The 23,667-nt window shown below is 36.9% G+C and overlaps 1 pseudogene; it reads left to right on the top strand.

Moving 5' to 3' along the window:
* Positions 1–10,125: 10,125 nt before the first annotated feature.
* On the top strand, positions 10,126–12,087 carry LOC140612011 (heat shock cognate 71 kDa protein-like; annotated as a pseudogene).
* The last annotated feature ends 11,580 nt before the right edge of the window (positions 12,088–23,667 follow it).

The following is a 23,667-nucleotide window of genomic DNA, read 5'->3' on the forward strand; positions in this document are numbered from 1 at the left end:
CTAAAGGTGTCATGAACGAAGTCTTGAGCAATGTCACCTTGAGTTTCCTCATTGTTACTATGAAGATACTGGCTTATGAATGGATGAACGTTCCACGTGGACAATGAAGTGAAGATGGAGTCACACAGACATAGATTTGAATCCAGGTTTTTCTATTTAATTGCAATATGATCTTGGGCAAGTTACTTAAGTTTGTCAACCTTTAGTTTTCATATTTATGAAGAATATATAATAATGCATATTGGTATGAGTGATTGAAATTAGAGATAGAATATGTAGAGGACTTATAATATGCTGGGCTCTAAATATATGATAGTGTTGCTTGCTACCTGTCTTGTAAATATATTATTTATTGCTAAAAATAGTTTAAAATTATTGTAATGTTTTATTATTTAAACCCTAGGGCTTGAGGGCTTATTTGGAACAGTACCTGAAGTTATTACTTTAACTAATGTGCTTTAACAAAATCCATATTAACATTTTAAATTAAATATTTTTTTAGAGAAGTTTTAGGTTCACAGCAAAATTAGAAGGATGATACAAAGCTTTCTCATATCTGCCCTGCCTCGGTGCATGCATAGCCTCCCTCATTATCAACATTCCCCACCAAAGTAGTACATTGTTACAAGTGAAGGATTTACAGTGACCTATGAAAATCACTCAAAGTCCATAATTTATTTATTTATTTATTTATTTATTTATTTATTTATTTATTTTTATTTATGATAGTCACACACACACACACACAGAGAGAGAGAGGCAGAGACACAGGCAGAGGGAGAAGCAGGCTCCATGCACCGGGAGCCCGACGTGGGATTTGATCCTGGGTCTGCAGGATCGCGCCCTGGGCCAAAGGCAGGCGCTAAACCGCTGCGCCACCCAGGGATCCCTCAAAGTCCATAATTTACAATGTAGTTCACTCTTGCTGTTTTACATTCTATGGGTTTGGACAAGCATATAATGTCATGTCTCCATTGCTGTTGTATAATACAGGGTATTTTTAGTGACCTGAAAATGCACTGAGCTTGGATTTTTCATCCTTCCCTTCCTAGCCCTGTTCCCATCCCTGCAATCACTGATCTTTTTACTGCCTCCACAGGTTATTAGCCTTTTCCAGAATGTCATATAGTTGGAATCATACAACATATAACTTGTTCAGATTGGCTTCTTTTATTTAATAATATATATTCAATGTGTTGTCTGTATTGCTACTACATACTTTATTAAATATTTGTTAATACAATTAGATAAGAATCCTCAAACCAAATAAGATCATAATTTGATATCTAAACACAACCACTTTAACTCTATGTAATTATACATCATAATTACTTTCACATGTAATTATTATCAGATGTGAACAATCACTTGAATCAACAACCTGATAGTTCACTGATATATATGCTGAAATACATTTTTGTTGTTAGACACTTAGTTTCTTTCTTATTTTATACAATTACCAATAATCTTGTCAATACTCATGGGATTTTTAAAAAAGTAATACATATTTGTGGATATGAATAAGTAAATGTAGGTGTATGAAAATAAAACGTAATTAAAGCATCTCTTACTGGGGATATGTTAGCTTAGGTTTCAGACTCTCACTGGTGGAATGAGTGATAATGATGAGGATGGAGGTCCCCTGTCCTTCAGAATTATTTCCTTGGGTGTGTGTCATTCTCTCCTCACGTTATCTACACCTATATGAAAAGTCCACTTTCAGAAATTCCTGGTTTTCTGCCCATTCTTCACACCTAGCCCATCAGTATGTTTCCAGTGATGTGTCTGATTTAATGATTATGTTTCACTCCCAAAGACATTTTCAACTTTGATTTTTCAATGTTAGTGTTTTAACAATGGTTTTGATAGGGTTTTTTCTGTACTTAATAATTGTTTTCAGCATTTGATATGTTAAGTATTTTTTTGTAGATCCTTAAGTTTTTGTTACTTACATGCTAAATTCATATAGTTTGGAAGATCTTCTCTCTTTTTGAAAGAAAGATCTAGTAGCCTAAGAGAGCACATACATTTTCCTAAATATTTTAGTATGTTTAATTTTCTACAAGAATGAGAAAGTGAGATAAGCTTCACTTTCCTGTGTACATCAGTACACAACTGTCTTAGTTTGGGAATTTTGCAGAAGGCAGGACAAGCACGGACTGCTTTTAAATCACTCCAGAAATGCTTACTGCTAAGGCACCCTGTGTATTGTGGCTGTTCATGGCCATGCCTTTTTGCAAGTTTACTTTCACTGAAAATAAAATGAACAAAAATAAGTTTCCAAAAAGCACACTCCATAAAGTGTGGTGAAGTTTGACTGCAATTTATAATAAGCCTCGTATTAATTTACTGGCCAATTTAAAATGAACACTAATGGATCAACCAACTAAGTAATGCATGAAGTTATTTTTCCCTAAAGTCTTAGAAATGACACCTTTGCTAAATGGCCTTCTCAATCATTCTGTTTCTCTTCCTTCTTCCCAATATGACCTAGAATTTAACACAGATTTCTTTCAAAGGATTAATTCTTCGCAATGATTCTATTCATGGAAGAAGCTTTCTGCCAAAGTAGAAATGGTAGCTTGGGTCTTAGGGACAAGAGGTTATTAGAATAAGATGTACAGATATTGTATATTTTCTAAAATGTCAAGAGGCGCTAAACTGATCTTTCATTATACAATTGTGTTCAAAATGATTAGGTCAAATTTTGGAATCATTAGAATTTACCCCATTTTGCCATGAAAACAACTACTGAATTTGTTTTTTCAGCAGTATTGTATTCTATTGGGAAAAAAAAAAAAGCTTATTTCTAGATGAGGTAATTTCCATTCAGAGAAGATTTTGTTCAATTAAAAACCAACCAATCCCTGGTATTCACATAATCTAGACATCATATTGCAACAGTTGCAAAATATGAACCTGTTTTTTTGTACCAGGTTACTTTATTTTTTGAATATTTATTTATTTATTTATTTATTTATTTAGTTAGTTAGTTAGTTAGTTAGTTAGTTAGTTATTTTAGTAGGCTCCATGCCCAGCTTGGAGCCCAAAAGGGGGCTTGAACTCACAACCCTAAGATCGACACTTGAGCTAAGATCAAAAGTCAGATGCTTAACCAACTGGGCTGCCCAGGTGCTTCTATACCAGATTACTTCAAAGAAAGTAGTAAATATTATTATAGGTTTAATCTTTAAAGAAATCATGAAAACACGTGTGGTGAGCATGCATAAATGCATTGAGTTCTTAAAATACTATATTGCACACCTGAAACTAATGTGACATTTTGTATCAATTATACTTCAATAAAATATCATGATGAAAGTCAGATGGAAGGAACAAATGGCACAAATTAGAATGTAGAAACAATAGAATTCTAGATAAATTATTGATAATGCTTTTTATGCACTAATAAAGTTAAATTCCCTAAGGAAAATCATAGAATATTTTTTCCCTTTGTGATGAGATACTTTAATTTGCATTAGGGAGATATTTTGGAAAATTCTATTGTGCTTTAACCAAAGTTATTAATAACCAAAACCTATCACATCACAAACCACCCTTAGAAATAAGGTGAAGAAAGGTGGTAATGATGGTGAGTAGAAATGTAATTCATGGAAGAAGTGCTGTCTTATATCATGGACTGCACTTTTGTCATTGTCACTTTTATATTTAGCACTTTAATCAAGAAGCTAAAAGGATGTATAGAAAGCCTGAAATGCAAAACACAAGGGTAGAGGTTGTTTAAAAAAATTACCAGAATAACTGAAGAAATTGTCACAATGGTCTGTAAGACTGAGCTAAGTCAACCTAATGAATTACAATCAAGTAAAATAGCAAAATGGTAACTTCCTGAATTAGCATAAATATTGATGTATAAATAAATGCCACTTTAAAAAAAATATAAAACTAGTAATATCAGGACCAAATCCCTGAAAATTGCAATTTATTTATAAGGAAGGAAACGTATGAGATCCAAAGAGAATGCTGAGAAGTTCATACAGATCCAGATGTGGGAAAAGCTTGGGAGGAAGTAGATTCCAGCAATAAAAAATAAGAATATGAAAATAATACTGCTTTCTACTGGAAAATAAAAATAGGTGATGCTCCTGTACCACTACTTCTGAGAGAGGACAAGACTGAAATTCTTTTTTACAAAGGCAGGAATTAACTAAAAAAAAAAAAAAAAAAAAAAAAAAAAATCTGAATTCCATGAGTTCTCTAGAGTTTGTAATGAAAAGAGGAGGCTGAGATATCTAAAGAATGTGCCACTTGGATACAGTGAATAAAAGCCATAGAGGGACACCTGGGTAGCTCAGTGGTTGAGCATCTGCCTTTGGCTCAGGGCCTGATCCTAGGATCCTGGGATCAAGTCCCACATTGGGGTCCCTGCATGGAGTCTGCTTCCCCCTCTACCTGTGTCTCTGCCTCTCTCTCTATGTCTCACATGAATAAATAAATAATTTAAAAAATATATAAATAATAAAAGCCATGGAAATGGTGGGCTGTGGAATCAAGGGAACGATTTTCCCCAGAGTAGAAATGTGCTGCCCTAGTGAACAGGCAGTAGCACTTGGACCAATGACAGATTTGAGGGGGATTAGACCTTGGAGGTCCAAGGAATGGGCCCCAGCTAAAAGGAGGGTATTAGCTTTAGCTCTTGATGGAGAAAAAGTAGGATATCCTTGTTCTTTAGATGGCAGGGGGCAGTTCACAGATGGCACTGAAAAATGTGTGCAAAATAATCCAGTGAACTCAGGATTCACTAAGTCATGAATCCATGAATGATGGAATGCCCCCCTGTGGCATCTTTGGAGACATGACAGTGTTCTTTTCTGGTGAGACAGGTTTTAGCACAGGGAGGAAGCCACCAAACACACTTGATGGGGGGTTGGAGAAATAACAAAAGTTTCTTCAGAAAGTCTAAATGCTATTCATTAATACTAAAGGTGATAGTAGCAAGATAACATATAAGCTTCATGAGATTTGGTGCCTGGCAGGGGTCATGAATTTCCCCTGTTCAATTCCCTATGACTCTGGCCCTTTGTACATGTTCTGAGCTGCTGAATCAGCTTCCCAGACACAGATACGAGAGAAGGCATCTAAATGTAAATGTGACATATCAAAGACAATTATCCTTATTTTGTTTTAGGAGCAGACACTAAATCTTAACAGTTATCTCATTTTAAAAGGATGAATAAAGATGGAAAAAATAATATTAAACCAAAGGAAATCTTCTATTATGTCAAATAGACAAAAAATAACAATAAAGGCAGAAGTACATATTTTTCAAGAGCTTCACTGTAGGGAAGAGAAGTAAACTTTAAACAGCATCTGCTGTTATCTTAGTCAAATTTATAGAGCATGGATTTTACAAAATGAGAGATAAGATAGGATAACAGTGTGAGGTGAAAAGTTAATTGAAAGGCAAGCAGAAATTTAAAACAAATAAACTAGATAATATAAAGAATGCTATAAAATCAAATATGCATCAACATAATTATAAACATTTCACATTACGCATACCCTTAAAAAAGATAATTCAAAAGGCAAATTAGTGATTTAATGAACATTGCTGTGTGTGTCTTCTTCAGTTGCCTAGTCAAAAAGCACTCTTTAATTTGGGGGAAATCCGAAGATGAGAAAGACACAAAGCTTTGCTCCTCTTAAAGAAAGGCCCGTATTTTCCCCTTTGTGTCTCTGCCACATAGTGAAGTAATGTGGCTGAAGTTGGCCTAGTTGAAAGCATGGTTCAGGAATTTGAATGGAATACTGTTGCATAGATAAGTTAGGGGATTTTTGGAGAGATTTCAAATCCAGCATTCAGCAGTGTGGCAGCAAAAGTTCTGGAGAGTAGAGCCACAGAGGACTCTTTTGCATGTCCAGAAGCATTGGAAACATTGAGCCAGGTGGGTGTCCAGAAACCATGGTGGCCATGCATCATCGAAGTCAGATGATCTCTGGTGGTGCTCTCATCCATGCTTTGCCACCTCTGTCTCTGCAAACTGTTTGTGTCTAGTCCTGCAGCCCACTCACTCACTGATTCAGGGAACAAATTTAGTATTTGAATATGCTTTCTACAAATACCTTTTCTGCTGAATTCTGTGAAAAGTTCATTTCTGTTATCTAAAACCAAGAAATCTAATTCATGTGATTTTGGGGAATGAACTTCATTCAGAAAGTTATGGAAACATACAAGGAGGAAATAATGATTGAAATAAAGGACAGGAAAAGGATGTCAAATGTTGCTTAAAAAAAAAGAAAAAAATGGGAACAATAATTGATAATGTAATAAAACAAAGCTTTCCCATTGAAATATAATATGGGGACTTATATATTGTAAAAGCTTACAAGGTACCAAAAATTACTCAAAAGGTACTAATATCTATAAAACATTTCTTAAAAGAATGGTCCATGGATGTAGCTAAAAGGGATAGGAAACAAGTGTTTGAATATTTAAAAGAGTTTGGAGAACATTGGATAGAGCCAGGATTCACTGGGTTTCCAGACTGTGGATTTCTTACAACTTGACAAGTTAGTGTGTACCATAGTTCTTCAGGAATGGTGATACAGAATAATCCATTTATCAAATCATGAGACCGTGAAAATTTTTTTCCTAGGAGTATTGTTTCACTGCACACATCAGCAAATGTGCAAACAGATATATCCGGGTGAAAGCCGTGAACTTCAAGGTTAAGTAATGAGTTCTTCAAGCTTGAGGCACAAACAGAAACTCAGAGAGAAAACATCACTGTGATGGTAGACTTCTCTACATCATTATTTCCAGGAGAGCAATGAATCCATTTATAAATGTTGAGAGCAAAATGATGTCTCAAAAATGCTCTATCTAGGGCAGCCCGAGTGGCTGAGCAGTTTAGCACCGCCTTCGGCCCAGGGCGTGATCCTGGAGACCATGGATCGAGTCTCATGTCGGGCTCCCTGCATGGAGCCTGCTTCTGCCTCTGCCTGTGTCTCTGCCTCTCTCTCTCTCCTCTCTGTGTTTCTCATGAATAAATAAATAAAATCTTAAAAAAAAAAAACTCTATCTATCTAACCAAGTTGTCATTCATATGAGAAAGTTACGTAAGGAGATTCTCAGATTTGACTAGTTTCTGATAGTATAATATGCAACTGCCGTGCCTTATTTTTGCTTGTCTATGAAAGATATGTTCAATTAATTCTAAATAGCTAAAGAAATTTTTTAAAGGTTTATTTATTTATGGGGCAGGGGCAGATGGAGAGAGAGTCTAAAGCAGACTCCCTGCTGAATGTGGAGTCCAACATAGGGCTCCAACTCACAACCCTGAGATCATGGCCTGAACCAAAACCAAGAGTAGGACGCTTTACCGACTAAGCCACCCCAGTGCCCTGCCAAAAAAATCCTTAATGTAATGAGATAAAATTACAATGTGTTATAGGACTAAATATATGCTACAGTAATAGGGAAATTAGAAATGTTTTGGGACATCAACAGAGGGCTCATGAACTCCTAAATTTCATGTACACTTAGAAAAGTTGGACAAAATAAAAGTTGGACAATATGCTCACGTGGTCATGAGTGACCAAGATGATATATGAGCTAACACAATATATTATTATAGTAGTGTATGTATGACTTCATTAATCCCTAGAAAGTCTAGAAGAAAGCTGAAAATTAATGCAACCAGTAAGGGTTTGCTGAGGCCAAACCTGAAAGTCACATTCTACTGGGTGCCATGGAAAATATAAAATGGGTTGAAGGCTATTCAGATTCATTCCCCTGAGACCTTTTAAATTTCAGAAGTCAGGGGTGCCTGGATGGTTCAGTTAGCTAAGCATCTGCTTCAGTTCAGGTGATGATCTAGGGGTCCTAGGAATGAACCCCATGTCAGGCTCTGTGCTCAGCAGGGAGTTTGTTTCTCCCTCTCCCTCTGCCCCTTTCTCGCTTATGCTCTTTCTCAAATAAATAGATAAAATGTTTAAATAAATAAATAAACTTCAGAAGAGTCAGAGGCTGCATAAAATCATTGCAAATGCTTCCCTATATTTGACATCTTAACTATTTTAAATGATATGGAAATACATAGAGATCTTTCTAAATTTATAAAATAATGATCTTGCAAGCACTGGAGTGCCAGTTTGTAAGCAGATGGTTTGAGAACAACGCTGTGGGCTCTTCTTCTGGTTTCTAGTTAGTACTTGCTTTTACAATCTCCTGGCCATATGCAGTGGTCTCCCCCAGCTCTGTGTTTTTATCTCCTTTTAACAAGATATGACAGTCATAACACACTTGTTTATTCAAACTGCTTTGCTGGAGTCATGATTGAATGTAACAAGGTTAGGTAGAATTTGGTGTTGTCAACCAGATTGGAAGTTAACAATATTTGGCTCTAGATGATGTAAGGTGTATAGAAATAATTCCTTTTCTCTGTTTGAAATGCATTTAATTAGATATTTTGACTGCTTTTCTTGCTCTGACTTGGATAATAATGCTATTAAATTCTTATAATTATATAGCACAGAGACATAATCTTTGAAACTCCTGAGACCATAAGTATTTCAGAATTCCTATATATATAAACACATATATTGTTTTAGAATGGTAATATGGTGTATATATAATATATTTTATATCCACCTTGTATTAAAAATAAATCACAAGAATATACATATACTTAAGTGGGAAAATTTCATAATAAATACTACATATCGGTTACAGTCAATTTTACCACAAATGTCAAGTAGAGTGAGTTTCTGTTGCCAAAAGAAAGTTTTTTTGTTTTTTGAGCTTTATAGATTTCAGGATTTTGTATAAATGGCTGCAGGCCTGTATTACTTTTTGGAAAACTCTTTCATATTCATAAGTGTACATATACACCTCATTTTATGCAGCAGCTGTGTTACCAAGAAATAGTATGTATATAAAAATCTTTTCTTATACATTAAAGCGTCAATTCTTTCTTCTCACTTGCAAATGGTACCATCCAACGAGGCACCAGGTTATAGAGATTCTCTCTGAGGGTCTTTTAAAACTTTTATCACTTTGCTGACAAGCGCTAAATTACATGCATGAAATTACTCAACATAAGGTATGTCCATAGCTCCCCACAAATACGAGTAGGAAGGGAAACATCTTATCAAGATCACGGGACTCTTTTGACCCTTGCCTTCATCTCTGATCTTCTCCTGCTGCTGAACCATGACCCTGCCACTGCCCCCACTCAGTTTCCCTATCCTGCATTTCCACATGCTTGTTTTTCTCTCAGGGTTCCATGGTGCCACATCTCCTTCCTTTCATTCCCACTCATATTTTAAAATGGTGTCTTGAATCTTCCTTGCAAACCCCACTTCTGAGCTTCCCTAGGATCTTGAATATACATTTTTCAAAACATTCAAATCCTCAGCTATAATTGTGTTTTTGCTTCCTCTCATCTACCTCCAATTTTATTCATCACTTTTACATGTATAGCTGAGGAAGGCTACCTTAAGGCAGAAACTATTGTACAAACTTTTTCATTTCACCTATAAGATAGGTTATAGCTATTAGCTTCCTAATCCCATTGCACAGATAAAAAAATATTAAGACTCAAAGCAATATGCATAATCCTGTAACAACAGGTAGCCAACCCAGGATGCTGTGTATTCTATCTCTAATTTATGACTTTAACCACTATGCTATGCTCCTCCACAAATATTTAGTTACTTGGTTAATATTCTTAACCAGAGTAGGACTTGGTTATAATGAGATTATTCCTATTTATGTAAGCTTTAGAATGATGTTTCAATCTTTACAGAGATAGATATATAGATATAGATGTATAAATGTATAGATATAATATCCCTTGTTCCAAGGCAATGTAATGGATTGTCATAAGATTATCAATGAATAACATCTTGCTGAATTTACCTCTTGTATATTACCGTTGCACAATGAAGCTGGCTTGATCCTTGACTTTTTTCCATACTAGAATATTATAATATCATTGTGAAGATTCCAATACTGGGCCTTACAAGGCTTTCCAGCTACTGCTTTTGCTCTCTTGCTGCTCTGAGATGCCATTTAAAGGAATCTCCTTGATTGAACACAGCGCCAGATCTGCAGACAACTGTTCTCTCCTCGAACCAAGCCCAGCCCACACAGAAGCAACTATGTCAAAGGGATCTGCAGTTGGAATTGATCCTGGCACCACCTACTCTCGTGTGGGTGTCTTCCAGCACGGGAAAGTGAAAATAATTGCCAATGATCAGGGAAACCGAACCAGCCCAAGTCACTGATACTGAACAATTGATCGGTGATGCTGCGAAAAATAAAGTTGTGATGAACCCTACCAACCTGGTTTTGATGCCAAATGCCTGACTGGACGTAGATTTGATGATGCTGTCGTCCAATCTGATATGAAGCATTGGCCCTTCGTGGTGGTGAATGATGCTGACAGGCCTAAGGTGAATGATGCTGACAGGCCTAAGGTCCAAGTAGACTACAAGGGGGGGGACAAAAAGTTTCTATCCAGAGGAGGTGTCCTCTATGGTTTTGACAAACATGAAGGAAATCGCAGAGGCCTACCCTGGGAAGACTATTACCAATGCAGTTGTCATGGTACCTGCATACTTCAATGACTCTCAGCGTCAGGCTACCAAAGATGCTGAAACTATTGTTGGTCTCAAGGTACTTCGAATCATCAATGAGCCGACTGCTGCTGCTATTGCTTATGGCTTAGACAAGAAGGTTGGAGCTGAAAGTCATGTTGATCTTTGATTTAGGAGGTGGCACTTTTGATGTGTCAATCCTTACTATTGAAGATGGGATCTTTGAGGTCAAGTCCACAGCTGGAGACACCCACTTAGGTGGAGAAGACTTTGACAATCGAATGGTCAACCATTTTATTGCAGAATTCAAGCGCAAACACAAGAAGGACAGCAACAAAAACAAGAGGGCAGTCCATCGTCTCCATACTGCTTCTGAATGTGCTAAGTGTACACTTTCTTCCAGCACCCAGGCCAGTATTGAGATTGATTATCTGTATGAAGGAATTAACTTCTCTACCTCTATTACTCATGCCCAATTTGAAGGATTAAATGCTGACCTGTTTTGTGCCACCGTGGACCCTGTAGAGAAAGCTCTTCGGGATGCCAAGCTGGACAAGTCTCAGATCCACTATATTGTCCTGGTAGGTGGTTCTACTGGTATCCCCAAGATTCACAAACTTCTGTAAGATTTCTTCAATGGAAAGGAACTGAATAAGAGCATCAACCCTGATGAGGCTGTTGCTTATGGTACAGCTGTCCAGACACCCATTCTTTCTGATGACAAATTTGAAAATGTCCAAGATTTGCTGCTGTTGGATGTCACCCCACTTTCTCTTGGCATTGAAACTGCTGGAGGAGTCATGGCTGTGCTCATCAAGTGCAATACTACCATTCCTACCAAATAGGCACAAACCTTTACTACCTACTCTGACAACCAGCCTGGTGTGCTTATTCAGGTCAATGAAGGTGAGCATGCTATGACCAAGGATAACAACCTACTTGGCAAGTTTGAACTCACAGCCATACCTCCCGCCCCTCATGGCGTTCCTTGAGTTGAAATCACTTTTGATATTGATGCTAATGGTATCCTCAATGTGTCTGCTGTGGATAAGAGCACAGGAAAAGAGAACAAGATTACCATCACTAATGACAAAGACCTCTTGAGCAAGGAGGACATTGAGCACATGGTCCAGGAAGCTGAGAAGTACAAAGCTGAAGATGAGAAGCAGCGAGACAAGGTGTCTTCCAAGAATTCGCTTGAGCCTTATGCATTCAGCATGAAAGCAACTGTTGAAGATGAAAAACTTCAGGGCAAAATCAATGACGAAGACAAACAGAAGATTCTTGACAAGTGCAATGAAATCATCAACTGGCTCGATAAGAACCAGACTGCAGAGAAGGAAGAATTTGAACATCAGCAGAAAGAGCTGGAGAAAGTCTGCAACCCCATCATTACAAAACTATACAAGAGTGCAGGAGGCATGCCAGGCAGGAGGAATGCCTGGAGGCTTCCCTGGTGGTGGAGCTCCTCCCTCTGGTGGTGCCTCCTCTGGGCCTACTATTGAAGAGATTGAGCCAACCTGATGACAGGTCTAGCATTGTTCCACACATTTGAAGGACCCAAATTTATAGCAAATTCCATGGCAGTTTTAAAGCCAAGCTGCTATAGTAAATATACTGGATATTCTTGATATTTGAATAAGGAATATGTGCACAGGGAAAGGAAATAAACATTGCACTTTATAAGCACTGTATTGTTAAGTGGAAAATGCAATGTCTTAAATAAAACTGTATTTAAAATTGGCAGAAGAAAAAAAAAAGAATATCCTTGAAGATGAAAAGGAACATGGAAAGAGAAACTCTTGAGGAGTAAAAGGACACAAGAGTAGAGAAAGGAACAACCAGATCCTAGCATGCCAGTCATCTAGGATAACTGAGATAGCAGATTTGTGCTCTAGCCAATCACTAGGAATGCATGAATGAGCCAAATGGAACAGAAATAAGGCATCCAGCTAAGCCTAAGACCAAATGGAAAATTGTGAAGACATAAATGGTAGTTACAATTTTAAGTCACTGAGTTTTGAGGTGTTTTTACATACATTACCGTAGTTGGTATCAGGAAATGTGATGCTGCCTGAACAGAAACCTCAAATGTGGCATTGGCCGTGGGACCAGAGAGTACATCAAAGCTGGAAGAGTGGTGAGAAATTTGTTCTCTGAGACTGGAAAAAGGGAAACTGTTGTTCAGTAGTGGCAGAAAAATTGGTGAATTTTCTCCTACAGTAGTGTGGAATATTAGTCATGTAATTAACGAATATCTGAAACTGGCTATAGAGATTTCCAGGCATGCCTCTGAAAGTGGTGGTTGAATATTTTTGGATTGCTATTATAAGGCATGTGAAACAGAAATGAACTTATGAAGGAAATGTTTAGTTCTCAAGCAGAATATAGAAAAAAAAATCGAGAAAATCCAGCATATGGTTGAATTGGAAATAAAGCTGTTTCTCATCTCATGTCAGCCCAGAAGAGAGTCCCAAAATAAGAATTAACCCTGAGGCAAAAAAAGGAAATTTGAAAACAAAGCAGAAAACTCTTTATTAAGCATTCTGAAAAATTTAAGAAACACATAGTAAAACTTTACATTTAAAAAAAAAGTGTTTATAAAAATAGAAAGAAACAGAGTGTGCAACCACATAGCAAAATCACATATGACCCAATGTAGAATGATTGTTTTCAAAACAATTATACATTTGTCTGTTGAACATGAGGAAATAACAATCAGATTTCTAGGAAACCCACAGACTTTAGAATAGAGTTGTATTATTGAAAATAGTGTCAGTTTATATTAAAATAACTGAGATAGTTCAAAATGAAAAGAGACCTTTTTCACCAAATTTATATGGTCAGAAAGCAGGCTGAGAGAATAATGCAGTCATAAACTTAAACTATTTTTCTTGTTAAAAAAATTTTCTTAGATGATTCAAGAGGGAATAGGCAAAAGGTGTTTAGAAAAATACACTAGAAAAGTACTCCTAGAAGAGACAAGAAAAAAAAAAAAGGAAAGAAAAGAAAAGAAAAGAAAAATTAAAAACAAAAAAAGGTTTTTATCAAGGATCAGACCCTGCTCTTTAGAGTAAAGAGGCCTGGCAATATGTGTCTGACTGAATTTACAAATTACTATAAAGTGGTAATTACTAGGTTCTTCCATTCTTCTTTCTTTTTAATGTGAATGTCTAATGTTTATCCAGTTCCATCCCATCATTGTGTTTTTATAACTTGTTTTGTTGTTTTCTGGATCAAGAGGAACTATACCCAAGAAGCCTCATCTGTATATGAGCCAGATTCAGATCATGAGGTACCGGATTTTGAGCCCAATACCATAATTGGATGAATCATATGGATCCTGTGAGTGAGTTTTTCACGAAGGAGGAATGTAAATAGTTGTGGTTGGACAAGGTCTAAGATAGATTGCAAAATATGGCCACAAATTATTTCCAATCAGATATGCATGGCCATTTCAATGTGACTTTGCCACTTTTCCAATCCAGGGGTGGAGGACTGGATTTCCCACTCATTAGATGTGGGGTGATTTTGTGACTTACCTTGACTGACCAATACAATTTAACAAAAGTGATATTACACAGTTTCTGAGACTAGACTTTAAGTGACCTTACATCTTCTATTCTCAATTTCTTGGAATGCTGTCTTACAACCTTCATGAATAGAAGCCAATATAACCTATTGAGTATGAGAGACCACGTGAAGGAGAAACCAAGACTCCCTGGCCAACAGCCAGCAGCAACTTTTGGATATGTGAATGAGGTCATCTTTCCAAAGTGACCTTCCATTAGCTGCAGAGTAAACCAGGAGGAACTTACAGAGGATCCATGTAGGCCGCTGACAGAATTATAAGGTTTTTGTTTTTGTTTTGTTTTATTTTTTTTGTGGGGGGATGGGTATGACATTATGCAGTTGAGATGATTTCCTGAAGAAGGTGGCATCATTCCCTGTCTGAGAGTCACTGAGGGTTACAAGAGGTATTCTGGTGAGTCAATGGTAGGCATGTGAGCCAACTGTGGACATAAAGAGGTTGATGACAACTACACTATGTTGAATCCATTGAATGTTGGTATCTGTGTGAAATCAGTATATATGCAGTACCCAAGTTAACACTATTTCAAAGTTGCTTTCAAACTTGAATGTGATCATTTCTGCTAGGTATTTGGCAAATGGGTGCTCACCAAACTCAATGTCATTACCATGAGTCCTACATTGTTTTAAGACATAACTAATTCTTTTATTATTACATAGGACTTCAGATAGGAAGTATTGTTATCTATAAATATCAAGAATATCAGAAGATTCCTTACATGTGAACAAAACAAAAACACCTAATATCAGAAGTGTTAGTTTTACTTTCCTAGTTACTTCTCAGGGAGGAAATAACAAATTCAATATTAAAAAAGAATTGAGATAATCCCCCAAACAAATGGGGACAGATGGGGACTTTCAGAGACACATATCTGCAGTATCACATGACAGAAATTTCTAACAGCAGGTGTTTAGGATGATATTGGGTGCAAAGGGATTACAAAGGGGACAATATCAGTTCAAGTAGGTGGACATGAAAAATGTGTGTTGGTGTTGGTGAGAATTTCATTAAAATGATGTCATGATTCTTGTTAAGATGACAAGTTATCATTAATATTTTTTAAGGATTTATGAGAGAGAGAGAGAGAGAGAGAGAGAGAGAGAGAGAGTCTGCCTGGGGGGAGGGGCAGAAGCGGCAGAGAGAGAGAGAATTTCAAGTAGACTCCCTGCTGAGCACAGGGAGTGGAGGCTGATGTAGGACTTGATCTATGACCCTGAGATCCTGACTTTATCCAAAAATCAAGAGATGGACACTTAACTGACTGAGCCATCCAGGTGTCCTGAGTTGAAAAAATATTTTAGACAACAATTGTCAATATATATCAAGACCTAAACATTTCATATTTTTTTCATTTGAAATTTGACCTTTGTAAATCTGTTTCTAGACAATTTAAATTTAGGGGAATAATTTTTTGTTTTTGCTTTATTTGTAAACCTATCTGTCACAATGTTAGGCATAATAAAGAAAAATTAAATCCAATACAAATTCCAAATGTAGCAGAGTGACTACTTCAAACATGGCATACTAATATTAGTAGTGTTTTGCAAATGTTACAAACTATATTTACAAGGACTTAATATTATATCCTACTTTTAAAAGGATAAACTTCATTTTAGCATAAATTAAAATATATTAAACTTGTACAAAAAAGGAACTATAAAGACATACCCACTAAAACTAATGGTAGATCCTTCTGAATTATAAGATCATTGAGGATTACTTTTCTTCTTTATACAAATTTGACAATTAATACATGTCTGTCCTGCAATCAGCATTTCATTGAATTAACTTAGTTAAAGGTAAGTAAATAATTCCTAGCAATAATGCAATAATTAAACTAACTTTTAAAATAGGAAATCCCTAAGAATCTGAATATGTAACCAAACGTAAGGAAAAATAGAACCAAAACCTGATTAGGAATATTATTCCTCGGGGGATCCCAGAGTGGTTCAATGGTTTAGCACCTGCCTTTGGCTCAGGGTGTGATCTTGGGGTCCCGGGATCAAGTCCCAATCAGGTTCCCTGTATGGAGCTGCTTCTCCCTCTGCCTATATCTCTGCCTCTCTTTCTCTTTGTGTCTCTCATGAATAAATAAATAAAATCTTTTTTAAAAAAGGAGTATAATTCCTCTTCTTAGAAGGATTATATCATCCAGAAATTCAGTATAGGGATTTAAGGAAAATGACTAATATCCCCAGTATGAAAGTACAAAAACTGGCATCAAGGATGGTACATGGAGGAGTCCAGTGTCAGTGGCAAACTCTTGTAGATCAGAAAATAATGTAGTGGGAACCACTTTCACAAATGCACACTAGAAGAAACAAAGAGATATACATGCTAGGTAATATATACCATCCTCAAATCAGAAAGGACAGATAATCTGATTTTTGACTCTCTTGACTTCTCACTAAATAGACTGGCTCACACCAAAGAAGGAAATGAATACCAGTGAAATTCTGAAACTCCTTAGTATCAGCAAGCTGACCCACAGTGGATTTATCAAATATTTCAATGAATGAATATAAATAAAACCCTCTAATATTCTCTCAATTGCCAACAAGCTGAGGAATGCATGGATAACCTGAATTGTGCCAGAAATAGTTGCTTCCAGAAAAATTCCATTTCTCAGTCCCAGGGCATAGTATTGAGAGAAGGCTGCTCATTGAGGTAGTACATTTTTTCAGCTCCTTTCTATCTAAATGTGACCACATGACCAACCACTTTTTCCCAGTGCTGGGTGAACAGAGGGAATGTGTTATTACCATCTGTGCCACTGATCAACATATTGGCTCTCAACTATAAATTCATGCTTTTGCTCTCTTTGTTGTAATGCAGCTGGGTCCTGCAGATAATTTCTTTTTGCCAGTGGCACAATGTCAGGTCTTGTAGTAGAAGGCACAGGCGGAACAGTGGAAGAAGAAAAGGTTGTCTCTTCATGGTTCTAGACCACTAGGCTGCTGAAGAGCCCATTTTCTCCCCTGGTTGACTCCTTGCAGTTCTAGGTTCTTTTAGGCCATTGCTTTCTTTGGTTTAATTTATTTTTATTTTTTTTAAAGAATTTATTTATTTATTTATTTATTTATTTATTTATTTATTTATTTATTTATATTTATTTATGAGAGAGAGAGAGAGAGAACAAGTAGGCATGAGGGGTAGAGGGAGAGGGAAGAGCAGACTCTCCACCGAACAGGGAGCCCAACACAGGGACTCACTTCCAGGACCCTTGGATGAAGACCTGAGATGAAGGCAGACACTTAACTGACTGAGTCACTGAGATGCCTCAGCTTTCTTTGGTTTTTAGACACTACACACTTGACCAGCTCCTGGCCAAGGCAATGATGGCATGGCCAGAAAGCCTGGGTAGTGGAGATAAATACCCGAAATCTCTGCTCCTCATAACTTCTCCTTAGGTAGAGAGAAAAAAAAGTTAGAAGCCTCTAATAATAAATAGGCAAAATATTTGGTAAAATAATTTCCTAGTACAACTCAGAAGGCCAGATTAGATTAGGGTATTGCCTCCTTATTATAGACTATTTGTTTTAGATGATCTGGTGATAGCACCTATTAAGTTATTTCAGCCCCATAAATAAGGCAAGGAAGCACAGAAGTGTTTGAGAGCTTTGTTTAGATCTAAGTGGTAACTTTCAATGTGATTCCTGGGATTTTGAACAGATAGGATGCAAACAGATCAGACCTATATTGTTCCTGAAGGAAATGGGTTACCAAAAAGAACATGAGCCTGGTGAGAAATCCTGTGATTTAATGGAGGCATTCTACCATCTTCTAAGAATGGCCCTTTCAAGTATAGCAAGTATGGAATTAACCATAGGGATGTGTAGATCTACTAGGTACATGGCACACTCTCTTTTGAACTTGGGTCAAGACTCCACCAAAAACTCCATTTTAAACTAGAGACCACCATGGCTAAGGACTCAGTACCCAGGTATTAGTGACACAGACTAGTATCTAGTAATCTCTGAAAAATCTTCATATCCCTTTTCCCCAAGCGTAGTTACTCAAGTAATTAGTTATAAATTTCTCAGAAGAAAGCTCAGAGGATGATTTACAGTGACAGAGCTACAGAGGTTTTACTCAAGGGGAATCACCTTCTTCTTTTTTGGCTTAGATTTGAAAATACAGTGAAAAGGTGTGATGCTTCATTGTGATCAGTTCATATTTCTGGCCACCAATGGAGTTTTTTCCTATTATAGAAGGAAACACCCATCTATTTCATTCCTAGGAACATTGTCATAAATGAGCTACTGATCAAGATCCTGCAGTTAAGCATTTTGATAACTATTTGGTACCTGCTAACCATTCAGATAAATGTACCTGCCTCATCTTTAATAATCAAACATTATCATTTGGCCTCTGCTACTCTGAGATTTTATAATTCCCATTGAATTCAGAAAGTTCAATGGTGGCCTTTGCTGTCATCATTCCTGGCCAAGACAGGACAGCACCATAAAGTTTCCCTTCACTAGTAGATTTTTCAATGCCTTACTGAGGAGAGTGGTCTCTGGGCTGTCTTGGCCTATGAGGTAAGGGTATACATATGATAAATCCTCTCTGACATTTCTATTTCCCTAAGCTGTTAGATATTTTCCTCCAGGAAATATTTCCTGCAAAGGAAATTCTGACATCTCACTCAGCCTCATTGAATATAAATCATTACTAAACCAAGTTCAGTCAATTAACCAAATGAAATGGAGGATTCATTCCTAGACTCTCTAGCAAGTGTATGCATATAAAAACCCAAAAGTAAAACCAAAACCAAACCCAAAACAAATAAACAACAGAACAAAATATTTGATCCAGTGTTGTATTCTGTACTTCTTCGTCTAGCATATTTTGAATGACAATCCTTCAAGTTTCTGCTTAATTAAATCCATAATATCTTGCAATACTTTGGGTGTATAAGTTACTTCTTACTGGATAAGATTTGTAATTGACTCTTGGAACATGTTAATATGTTACCATAATCATGGGGCCAGCAGCAACAAAGTTTGGTTGGGGTGGGCTCTTGAGGATAATTGGTATCTCTATATAAAACATCTTCCCTAGATAAATTTGCTATAAGATTTTCAAGAAGAAGCAGATTAGTTTTCTCAGACTTGGTAGGGAAAAGTGCTTTTATGTCAGTGGAAACTCACAGTGACTTGAACTTCCAAGATTCTTAGCTTTATCTGAATTGAACCACAAGTCCTTGTTCTATGTTTCAGACGTGCTCTAATTTCTACACTAAAGATTGGTGATCCTGTGAATTCAGATTACACTGTAAGTCTAAAACCACACAATTCAATTTTGGTTTTATTTTCAGATATACTATTTCTGTTGCTCTAAGAAAACAGAGGGAATTTAAGGTTTCCTTAGAAGCACTCTCATTCTCTGTGGCTGGAGCTGAGAGTCTAATGGCCTTGGTTTGTAATCTATCTGTAGATGTTCCACAATAATTATAAAAATCTGTCCCATATCACAGTCCTGCAGTCATCATAAATGCCATGAGTTAATAACAGCAACCCCTTGGTTACCCAAGGCAATTCCTTTAGTTCTCAGTTATCATAATAGCCACGAGTGAAATTTTGGTGAATCCTGGCTCCATTGATATTCCACGCATTAAGGAGAATCTCATTACCCATTGGCAAGAAGCCAGCTGTGTTCAAACCCAAGGATACTACTCAGCTAATATGCCCAAACCCCATCTTCGAGTTTCAACTTCTAAGTACCTATTCTGGTACCCATGTCTCCATCAGCTACCATCCAGTCAGGAGGCTGAAATCATGAGGGCCATTTTAACAGAGATAATGTAATAGAAAGAGTTGCTCATCTGATATAAAATAGTTAACTAGATGAATAAAGAGGCTAAAAAGAGACAAGAATAAGATATTTTTAGAGGCGGTCACTTCAGGAGGCAGTTATTATCCCTAGAGCTGAAGGAACAAAGCAAAGAGTTTGAAATAATTAAATCTTAGGTATTTTGAGGAGGGGATCCATACCTATGAGGCTGAGGAACTGCTGGGCTGATGCTTGTCTCTGAGGGATATGAACCTAGCTGTATCTGCAAATGTTGGACAAATGCCAAACTCCAGGGATTCAACTGGAAGAAGGAACTAGTATAGCTATGGTAAAGAAATACTTCTGGGGTGCAGACAGGAAAGAACACATTTCTTCTCACTACTTCTGCCTCACAGTTTTCTTTCAGTGCCCCTAAGGGTAGAAATGAACGAGGAGCCAGCTGGCAAAGCAGAAGTGTGACTTGCATAGCACTAGCATCAGTATCACCAAGCAGAAGGTAGAAGGGTGTGTTTGGAGCTGAAAACAGTTGCATAATAACTGGCACAAGGAGGGAGCTGTATGTCCTCCAAGGAATGCATACTCTCAGTGACCACCTTGGAAAGAGCTAGAGGAAAGACAAGGAATTTCAACCCAGAAGGCAGTGCCAAGGGCATCTGGAGAAACCTGGACAAAATAGTTATTCCCAGGGAGCAGAAGCAGCGTCCAAACAAGGAACTGCATCTATTGCCAGGGCAGGGGTCTTCATAACAGGTGACCGGCATGTATTTTTTCTCACTATGGAGACGTTCTTCCCTTCTTTTAATGGGCTTTTTTTTCAAAACATTTTTAAAAAATTTATTCAGAGAGAGAGGCAGAGACACAGGCAGAGGTAGAAGCAGGCTCCATGCAGGAAGCCCGATGCAGTACTGGATCCCAGGATGCCGGGATCACACCCTGAGCCAAGGTTCAGACACTCAACCACTGAGCCACCCAGGTGCCCCTCAATGGGGGGTTTTATTGCAGTTTATCTTGTCATTTTAGTACCTTGATAGTAAGGGATAAGATGACTTGTCTTCAAGCCACATCCAGAACTGAAGGAGAGGACTGCACATCACCCAGAGAGCCTGAACTCTGAGCCGGCTCTTGTGACTGGAGAGCGCTTTGGCTTATATTCCCTGGAGAGGCATTGTAGAGGTGGAAGCTGTCCATCAGCATGTGTACTCCTCCCTTCCATAATATTGGTATAGAGAAATACAGAGAAGATGCCCAGAAGGACAGCACAATTATCAGCCACTCTCACCCATTTCTAAGAATGACTAACAGGTTAAGTTAGCCAATTAGATGCTAGCAAATGCAGAGTGTTATTCTTGACCAGGATATTTTCTTCATATCCTCTTCTTTGGACGCTAGCTGGTTGAAAACAAAAGCCAGGGCCCTAGAGAATCCTATGGCTACAAGATGAAAGAGGCCTAGATTCCTTAATTACCTGAGACTAGGAATACCAACACTGGATGGATGACAAACTTTTGTTGTGGTAAACTACTGAAATGTTGAGCTTTCCGCTTTGTAGCTGATAGAGTTACCCTATATAATTTAGAAATCTGTGACACAATCCTTTTAAATTTATTCCCACCCAGGTGACTGAAGTGATAGGATGGTAAACAAAGTTGCCAAGAGGAATCTTTTCAGGTTTAAAAAGGAAGACTTGGTTAGATATATTTCTACTCAGAGATGAACAAACAATATAAAAAAAGCACAGGAGCTGTAAAAATCACTTCAAAAAAGAAAATTTTAAGACAGTGTGTGTTTTCAGAGAACCATACAGAGCTTGGGACAATTCAGCTCTAGAAAAAAAATACAACTTTAGGCAGAAAATACGCTACTCTCTAAAGGGAAACAACAAAAGTGTTAACACTGTGAAACAAAAGTTACAATTAAGAATGTAGATTAAAAATGTACCTATGTGAGGGGCACCTGGGGGGCTAAACTGGGTAAATGTCTGACTCTTGGTTTCAGCTTGGGTCATGATCTCAGGGTGATGGGATTGAGTTCCACATCTGGCTAAGTGTTCAGAGGGGAGTTTGCTTAAAGATTCTCTCCCTCTGCCTTTCCCCTCACTTGCACCCCCCTCTCATAAATAAGTAAATAAGTAAATAAATAAATAAATAAATAAATCTTGGGGAAAAAGTATCTATGTGAGAAAATAGAGCATTTCACATATACGGATAATATGATCATAGAATTTAATACAGCATCAGCACTTGAGATCTCAAGGAAAGTATCTTAAGGGAAAAAAAACAATAGAAAGTTAAATTTATGATTTGAGTTTCTCCAATAGAGAACATAATAATGAACAGAGCAATTTTTCCACAAAAAAATAGGAGAAAAAGTCATATGCTAACAGAATTTGTTGATCAGTATTATCTAGTAATTCCTCAGGATAAGTAGGAGTAACACATATGAAGTTATATTTTTGAGAAAGTATTTAATTTTAAGCATGATGAAAACAAAATCCTGCAAACACTGGGGCTAAAGTACAAAAGGAAAAAAAAAAGGCTTTTAACAGCCTTCTATTCAACTGCATCATATTTACATTCCAGAATGAAATAGAATAGAATGTACAGCTTGAACTGAGTTTTCCACATGCATTTAAGTTGTACAATGTGAATTCCAATCCCAAAGACATATTCAGATATGAAAATTATCCAATAGCTTTATTATCACTGATTTTTAATGGAGAAAAACAAGCAAACAATCACTTCAACTTGATCATGAAATATCTTCAGAGGAAGCAGGAATTTGCATGTGAAATGACTTACAGAGAATATGTTGTCCACTTAAAAATGAAATCAAGTTTATATCAACTATGATACAATATAATGCATAATAAAAACACATTATAATTCTTAAAATAATAGCCATATGACATAAACAGAATTTAAAAATTATTCCCTTGGGGAAAAACAATCTCATTGGATGCCCATGAAAGGAACAGGTGTGGAGGGTGGACAGTGTGAAAAGAATGCTAATATGTTAATGTCTTCATCTTTCATGATGAGGAGCAAACCACTCCTGTTCCATTTCTGAGATGGATACATGTAGAAAGATAAATGTAAAACTTCTTCATCACAAAAACATATTTAAAAGAGTCTTGAAAAAAAATAATGCTTTGGCTACATGCTTGGCAAACTTTGTGAAGAAATTTTGAATTATCTTCTTTTAGAATTGTTTTGATAAATGGCATTACAAAATTACTTATTTGCTTGTAGATTTAATTTAATGTAGATGAGATCAGTTGATTAGAATAGAATGAATTATAGCCTGAATTTTCTCTTTGTCACAGATTTTGTGGAACTCACTTAAGGCCCTTTCCATCTCCTTGCTCAATACTGCTGTAGCAAAAATGATATCGCTGGCAAATATTTAGGTAATTACACTTTTTTTTAGTGGCTCTTTTCCATCTCTTGATAAATTGCATTAAGTTCACAAATTTTTGAACCTAGCCTCATTAAAGTAAAGTCTCATAGCAACTGGAAAGAAGTTAAGGAAAAGCATGAACATTAAAGGCATGACTTGCCTGCACCATTCAACTTGGTTCTTGGACTTTTAAGCTATTTAGCACACCCTGGGATCACATTCTTGTTATTTCTTCAAAGTCTCAGAAAGTGCTTATGCTTCAGATTCTCCGTTTCATTTCTTGGCTTTGAGCAACAATCCACCATAATCTTTTGCTACAT

The sequence above is a fragment of the Canis lupus genome, chromosome 20, assembly GCF_048164855.1.
Source record: "Canis lupus baileyi chromosome 20, mCanLup2.hap1, whole genome shotgun sequence".
Taxonomy (NCBI): Eukaryota; Metazoa; Chordata; class Mammalia; order Carnivora; family Canidae; genus Canis; species Canis lupus.